Source organism: Phalacrocorax aristotelis, chromosome Z (assembly GCF_949628215.1).
Source record: "Phalacrocorax aristotelis chromosome Z, bGulAri2.1, whole genome shotgun sequence".
Taxonomy (NCBI): Eukaryota; Metazoa; Chordata; class Aves; order Suliformes; family Phalacrocoracidae; genus Phalacrocorax; species Phalacrocorax aristotelis.
Genome location: NC_134311.1, coordinates 47334728 through 47342164, shown reverse-complemented (window position 1 = coordinate 47342164; position 7437 = coordinate 47334728). Strand labels below are relative to the sequence as shown.

Here is a 7437-nt window from a genome sequence, read left to right as displayed (position 1 = left end):
CAGGGAGGAGGGAACCGTTTTAGTCCTCACTTTTGGAGGCAGACCACTGGGGAGGTGACACCCACCTGAGCCCTCACTCTGCAGTAAATGCTGAACAGGCCTCACTGTCTGAAGCACAGGAAAAACAGACGGGAGGAAGCAGTAGCTGCACAAAAACGTTCACGTAGCTCACTGCTACATGATAAGGTGGTTGACACTCTTTCCACCATAGGTTTTTTGCCTTTGTATGATTTCAGGCTGTTCACACGGGTGTCGTTGTACTAAGGTGGTCTGGGAAAACATTTTCACTGACTTCACTGTGTCAGTTTTTTAACATATATCCTTTCTCTCTCCCAGAGAAGACTGATTTCTTTCTATGATCTGTCCCCAGGGATGACTCACCACAAAAGAAAATTCCAGGAGAATTTTTCAGGAAAGAGCAGCAAAGGAGACATGAAATTACATGCAATTAATTTATTTATTGTGAGGCTTTTTAGTGTCATTTTTCCAAGAATGATGCACTTATGAGGCTGGTAATCAATAGCAGCAAATGAAAGACATCATGTCTAGATCTGAAATTTGATTAAAAGAAGCAAGACACTGCTGGAAATGCAGTGCCTTCTTTGTGGGGAGAGGATGATGTGACTGGGAGGCTTCTGCCAAGACGTACAAAAATGGGCTGACATGATTCTCTCTTTGTCTAAGCACCATTCCCTTGCCCTGCCTATGCTGCCTGGTGGGTTGTGTTGTTTACTGGGGCAGGGGTGTTGGGGACCAGTGATTTTCCAGTATGGGGATGGTGAGGTAAAGAAGTTAGCTGAAAAGCACAAGGAAATGAAATTTTCAAGAAACACAAGTGCCTACAGATAGGCACTTTACATACAGATCGAACCATGCAGCAACAGAGTTCTTATTTGTTATTAATAGAAGATGCTCAAAAATGTATTAGTGAACTTCAGAACATATGACCAATTCTAATTTCATCATTAGATAGCTATACGTCTTGCTGACTGAAGTAAAAACTATTCATTTTGACCAAACAATTTATCATACCTAAGCATGCAGCCTGACTACAAGTCAAAAGAAAAGGCACGGGATGAAAAAGAAGGCAACCAATATTCATTTATGGGAAATGGCTGTATGTTTCTAAGAGTTGACATCAGAATCTCAAATGTTTTCCTGACTGAAGACAGTGTTATGTCCTTTTGAGGTCAAACCCTATTCAGGCATCCAGACACAGGCTTCCCAGCTCTCGGCAAACTTCTCCAGGTGTCCGTCCAGGGCTCAGTAAGGAAGCAAGACTATCTTGAAACTATTAAGATGAAAAAGAATTGCTTTTAACGTGGGACTCACATTAACTATGAAGACCAGCGGGGAATATTTAATTCCATTAAACTCAAGTCTCAGCAAAAAAGAAATAGGAGGGACAATATGGTGAAACAAAGCAGCTTAATAGCTCGTAGATCAACCTTAAATATCTTTTCAGAATTTACACTTTTGTCTCTCTGGAAGACTTAATGTTTCTTATATTAGGTCTTCTAGAGCTCTTTTGCAATTATTTTTCAGTCAAGTTCAGTTCTTACACACAAAAAAAGTTTTGTTTCTGAAGAGAACTTTTCATGATACTTGAGTTTTCTTACTGTTGCTTTAGCTAAATGATTCAGAATTTTCCTTCTCAAGTGTAACTGTAAAACACTAATTTACCCCATGTGGTTTTAATACAAATGCCTTCACGGTTATATCATTAAAAAGTTTTCTTCTCTGTGCCAGTACAAAGGTCACTACACCCTCTTGCTTTCAGCTGCATGGTGAATAACAGTAACAGTGCAGGTCCCAGAATAAACACATCCTACTATGCCTGATTTTCCTGAAGAGTTTACATAGACCTGCCCACCCCCAAACAAATTTGTGATACAGTTCTGGAGAGTAAAATAAGAAGTTTGCAGCTCATATCAGAGAATGGTAAAAAAAAAATGGTAAAAAAAAATTTCCTGGAATCTGGAAGTACAAGATCTGAACTGGGAATGCAGGGATCCACAAGAAAGAAATTACCAGAAATAGTATGGTGGCTATGTTTTTGGCTCCATGTGTAACTCTCAGGTGCAAGAGGCACGTAGGTGCTGGTTTAGCAGCACAGAGACACTGATTACATTAACGTTACAGACTGTATTATAACATAAAAGGTATAAGATAAAAGTTTTGCTATATCAGCATGGAATATCAAAACTATGCTCTCTTCTCAAAGATTCTTAAGACATTGTGTTTTGGGGTCCCTTTGGATGGAGGCTTCTTTGTGACAAAGAAGATATTCCTTTAAAAGGAATATCACAAAGTGTCATCTTCTGAGTTTTATTTGGTGCACAGAAAATATATACCACATTTCTTTATAAAAGAGTGCAGGGAAAAGCTGTAAAATATTGAGCACATGAATGACTTGCACAAAGCTTTGTGAAAGAGATATTTATCAGATGTGTTTGAATCTAACTTAAGAGATCTGATTTTGCTTCTGTGAAATTCCAAATTCCAAGAGGACATATCTATGAAGTGTTAATTAAAAAAAATATGGCAGTTTAGAATTCAAGAGATATAAAAACAGAGAGAATTTTTTTTTTAAGCAACAGAAAACATTATTTAGATAGTTTTGGATGTTTGGTAGTTTGGGGATTTGTGCTGAACTCTTGTTAAAGAAGTGAAACCAGGCCTTACTCAGTAGTTTCAAATGTAGTGCAGAAAGTTGTAGGTTTCAAACCTGAGTTGAAGCTTAACCCAAAGCAGTACAAGTTGGGTACTTGTACTTCAAAAATTGACCACAGTCTTCACATGTGTTCCAGTGCAGCTCTCTCCAGTGCTGTAAGCTTTACAAGTAAGAAGCCACACAGTCTTATTTAACGAGCAGGACGTGGTTTGTTTTAAGAAACAGATTATGAGAAAAGCAACAGAACTGCAGCATCAGACATTGTTTATGCAATTATGTTTACATATCAGGCTCAGGAATCTCCCTGTCTGCCAAATTTTCCCCAATTACTACCCATCCTGCAAAAATACCCTGTAAACTCAGAGCTGAGTTTCCAGAGGTAAAATCATCCCACCTGTGAAATGAATTCCTGACATTCTTTGCTAAAGCACAACCAGCTATTTAAGCTTTCAGTTGTTCTCTTTACCACAGAAGATCTCCTTTCAAAGAGTCTTCTTGACCAGAGCCCTTTGAAAGGATTTCAGAGGGGACCTATAAAAGTTTTAATATGAGCTGCACTCCTGTAAAAAGAATGAAAAACAGAATTAATTTGATTTGATGACTGCAGATTCAAAACAGCCACTGCTTTCTATCCTGCTCAACACCTGAAATGAACATCAGACAGGATACAACCTACTCTGCTGCACTCCTGAAAAATGAAGGAAGTAGAACACACATCTATGTCAGGTTCAATTAATATTTCAGAAGTTTTTCAAGTCTTTCTGTTCAGTGTTGCCTTCGTAACTACCAGGTGTCTTTCCCCATAGCTTAAAAACTCTAGAAGTTTTAACCCTCATTGAAAGCTAATGTTAAAATACAACAACAAGAAATAATTCTCTTCCCAAGCACTCTTGATGGATACATCCTATTTCCTTCAGAGCCAAAATGTTAATTTATCATGTTGGGGATATAGAGATAGACACCTCTATGTCTTAAAGGTTTTATGTTTTACATGGAGTGGGCCATGCACGAGAACAGCGGTAGTCACAAAAGGACACAGAAGAGCTGCAGAGAAAGGCATGCACTTTCTTTTCCTGTCTCATTTTTTAAATGCTGTATTTGTTTCCCACCCCATCAGCTTGCTGTGTAAAGGCAGCTGAAATGAACTCTGGCCTTCAAAGCATTCTTAGACAAAAAATTCAGAGCATCAGAAAAATGGAAAACTGGATCTGTGTTAATATTTTGAACATATTATTATTAGATCATGGTTTCCAACTGGAAAAGTGTTACCTGGACATGTCTGCTAGAAAGGAAGACCCACATATTTCAGAAATGTACAGGCAATTTTTTCTACAATTCAAGCTTCAAAATGAGTTCCAAGATTTTATCTCTGTGTTTCCTAGCCTGCAATCCTGTTATCTTTGGAAACTGTTTTGTACTAAAGTTTTTGTTTTCTTTTTCCCTAATGAGATGGGAAAATTGACAAATATTTTCTCAGGAAACGGAATGCGGGGAGCTACCTGCACTTGCATGTTTATATTAAAAATGCAGTTGGGTTTTAATTTTGAGTCTCTTGTGAGAGAACAAATAACTGCAGGGAGAATAAGTAAGAAAAGTCTGATTATCTGCCTACACCATTCTTGCTCTCAGTTTACAGTGCTAGCATTGAGATAGAAATACAGATATCAGTATCCTAAAAAACCTAAAGAGAACAGAATGGCCACTGTTTCTGGCTAATTCATCATAGAAGTAAGAAAAAAAAAAAAGGACATTTTGAATTTTACTAATGTCCTGTAAAAAATCTTCAAAATCATCAATATTACTATAACTAGCAACAAGGTAATACAGTGTTTCTCACTTTAGCTACAGATGAACACTGGATATAGAGAAGTCAGTTCCAGGGAGGTTGAGGTAAAGCAGGGGTGAGCCTTGACTGTTTCAGCAGCCTCAGGATGATGCATAAGAACAGAATTTCTGGCATTGCGATTTTTGGATTTCTGTTCTAGGACTTCACTCACTAGGATGTTTTAAAGAATATATACTCCTATGATGAGTTAATTTTGTATTTCTGGAGTTTATAAAACCTAACACAACAGATGACATTTTTGAGAGACTACAGTAGGGACAGTTTGGAAGTTTGAAAGGTCATCCTGGTCCCCTTTTATGCTAGTGCATGTTTCTAAATTGCTTTCTTTTGGGATATCTGTCACATCTGTCTCATCAATTAGACCAAGAAGTCAAAAGCTAATTGCTCTGATATGGTCTTAAAAGGCTGAGTGATATTTAGACGAGAAGTCTGACGCCAGCCAGGAGGAATACCCAAAGATATTTAAAAAAATACAACAGAAAAAGCTCTCATGAACCTGAGGGAGGTGATAAGATGCCAGCGGTCACTAGCCTACTACACCGAAACTGGGACACCTGAGCCTACAGCCTCCAGAGGTGAGGTGCCCTTCCAGGTTTGCAGGCATCAGGAGCTCTGATTTTTCCTGATAGAGGTATGAAGAAAGTTTTGTTTCACTTCCTTACTGGGTAGGAGGGCAAGGAATGTTCCTGTTTCTTTGCAGAGAGAAAGGCACCTGTCATTCACACTCTGCAAAAGCTGGGCCTGTTTTGTGAAATTTGAATCCATATGAGCCTGGTGGAGATGTAATCCATTATGCAGAGGACTGATGTCCAATCAGAGGCAACAGTGAGACAAAAACAGCACTTGCTCTTGAATTAACTCCTTATCAAAATAAAAAACCACCTACAAGACACTCTATTCAGTAGCATCCAAATAATCTGATAAACTCCATAACAATGATCTTTTACTAATATAGTCATTACCAGCTAGGTAATTTTGTTGTTAATTTGTCATTTATTACACAAACTGCCATTAGTTACCATAACCAATTTATAAAATCCACATGGTCATTTAGAAGTCTTCATTCTGAGAATCTGAACTCATATTACTCAGTGAGGCAGGACAGTGAAGTTACACACCATTCCTCCCACAGAAACAAAGGGAATCATTGACAAGTCATGGTTCCTCTTGCCTGTCACCAGCACAAACCTTCTGCTAGCAGCAGTTCCTGCCTAGCTAAGCAGGTTTTTCACATCTACCACTGTCATATTTCCAAGCAATTCAGGCTGATTGCTCTTTTAGCACGAAAAACTAACAAAGATCAAAACGAAACAACCGTTATGGCTCACTCCAGATCTTAAGTAGATGTACTGAGTTAAAATTACATGCTCGCTCTGCCATTATTTATCACAATATCCATAAATATTTAAATTTTAAAAAATCACCGTTGGCAACAGGATTACTGAACTATATAGTTGGGGCACACACTCTTTTAGCAAAGCATACTTGTAAAAGTTAAAGAGCTTCTAATTGCTTAGACATTCTTAGAGATCACTAATAGATTATTTTTGGTATGTGATCTGTAGTTACACGTCTTAAAAAGATGCATCTTTCCCTGCCGTGACTCGGATTTGAACCGAGGTTGCTGCGGCCACAACGCAGAGTACTAACCACTATACGATCACGGCAAGCTATCAGAGAACTCTAAATTAAAGCGACAGCTTTTTTCTACAGTGCTTTCCAAAATATTATACAAATGGTGCCACCTGCAGTTTACATTGAGTTTTAGCAGCAGCTGGTTCTAAACATTCTTACAAGTAATTACATGTTATTGTCTTCTCAAAATCGCTTCCAACTTACTTTTCCTTTCTTTTAAGAATCCATGTTTATCAGGATTGCCCAAGAACAGCCTCAGGACAGCTATAACCCTTCTTCTGTCTCCCAAATCTTTTCAGAAAGAACTTTTTTTTCCCAATTTTATAAGCGGTGGGGATGGGAAAGTCATGACAGCAGAAGAGTCCAGCAGAATGCTGTGAAAAGAGATTTAGGCAAAAGAACAAAATCTACTTAACTGAAAATGCATTCACTGAGTTGAACCAGGTATGATTCATTCTAATGTAAGTGCTTGTATTGATGGACGTCCTCTTCTTTACCTCTGCAATCAGCACAGAATATTTAAAAAAAAAATCTTTTCCAGAATTTGCATTATCTACTTGGGAAGGAGATGGTCAAGTGCTACAGATTAAGTCTGAGGGGAGTGAGCACTTACCTTCTATCAACTAAGACCATCAATTATTGTTAAACTGGAGCAACTGCTGAAAAGCACCTGCCCTTTGTCAGGTGTTCAAACACAAAAAGACTGTAAAAAACATTCAAATAGGCACAACAGCAAAAAAAATGTTAGTTCTCTCAAATAAGAGCTCCAACAGAAATCAAATTGTCAATATAAAGAAAGATTATAATGGGGAAAGAGAATAATGAGGCGGGCTCTGAGACACTCAAGCCCTGCTCAGAAAATGGCAGCCTTTTTTCATCATGCTCACTCTCCCCACAGTTATATTCATTATTTAATTAAAAAATGTAACTGCTTTGCAAACCCTTCCTAACTGATAGCCTTGGAGATCACTGCAACACCACCACTGCAGTGGTACAGTGCCACACTGAGTCTCTGAAGGAGACTCTGAAGGAGAAAGAGACCTACTAGGCTGTCATACACAAGACCATTAAAATGTGGATTCACTCTGGATGAAGGTCTGTACAGTGGGAACTAATCCATAAGCAGACCGTGCAAAAGAAACATTAGGCTGGGACTTTCAAAGGCAAATTTACTAAACAGACTCTGGTCTGCTTCAGCGCTCAATCCCATTGCCTCTGCCTTAGGGAAACGCACGGGTACTTCCTGCAAGCGCAAGCAGAGGCCCTCCCGGCCGCTGGAGCT

At 38.6% G+C, this 7437-nt stretch overlaps 1 non-coding gene across 1 annotated transcript; it reads right to left on the bottom strand.

Moving 5' to 3' along the window:
- Window positions 1-6115: 6115 nt before the first annotated feature.
- On the bottom strand, window positions 6116-6187 carry TRNAH-GUG (transfer RNA histidin (anticodon GUG)). The gene has a single exon. It is a non-coding gene; the product is annotated as a tRNA-His (tRNA).
- Between the last annotated feature and the right edge of the window lie 1250 nt (window positions 6188-7437).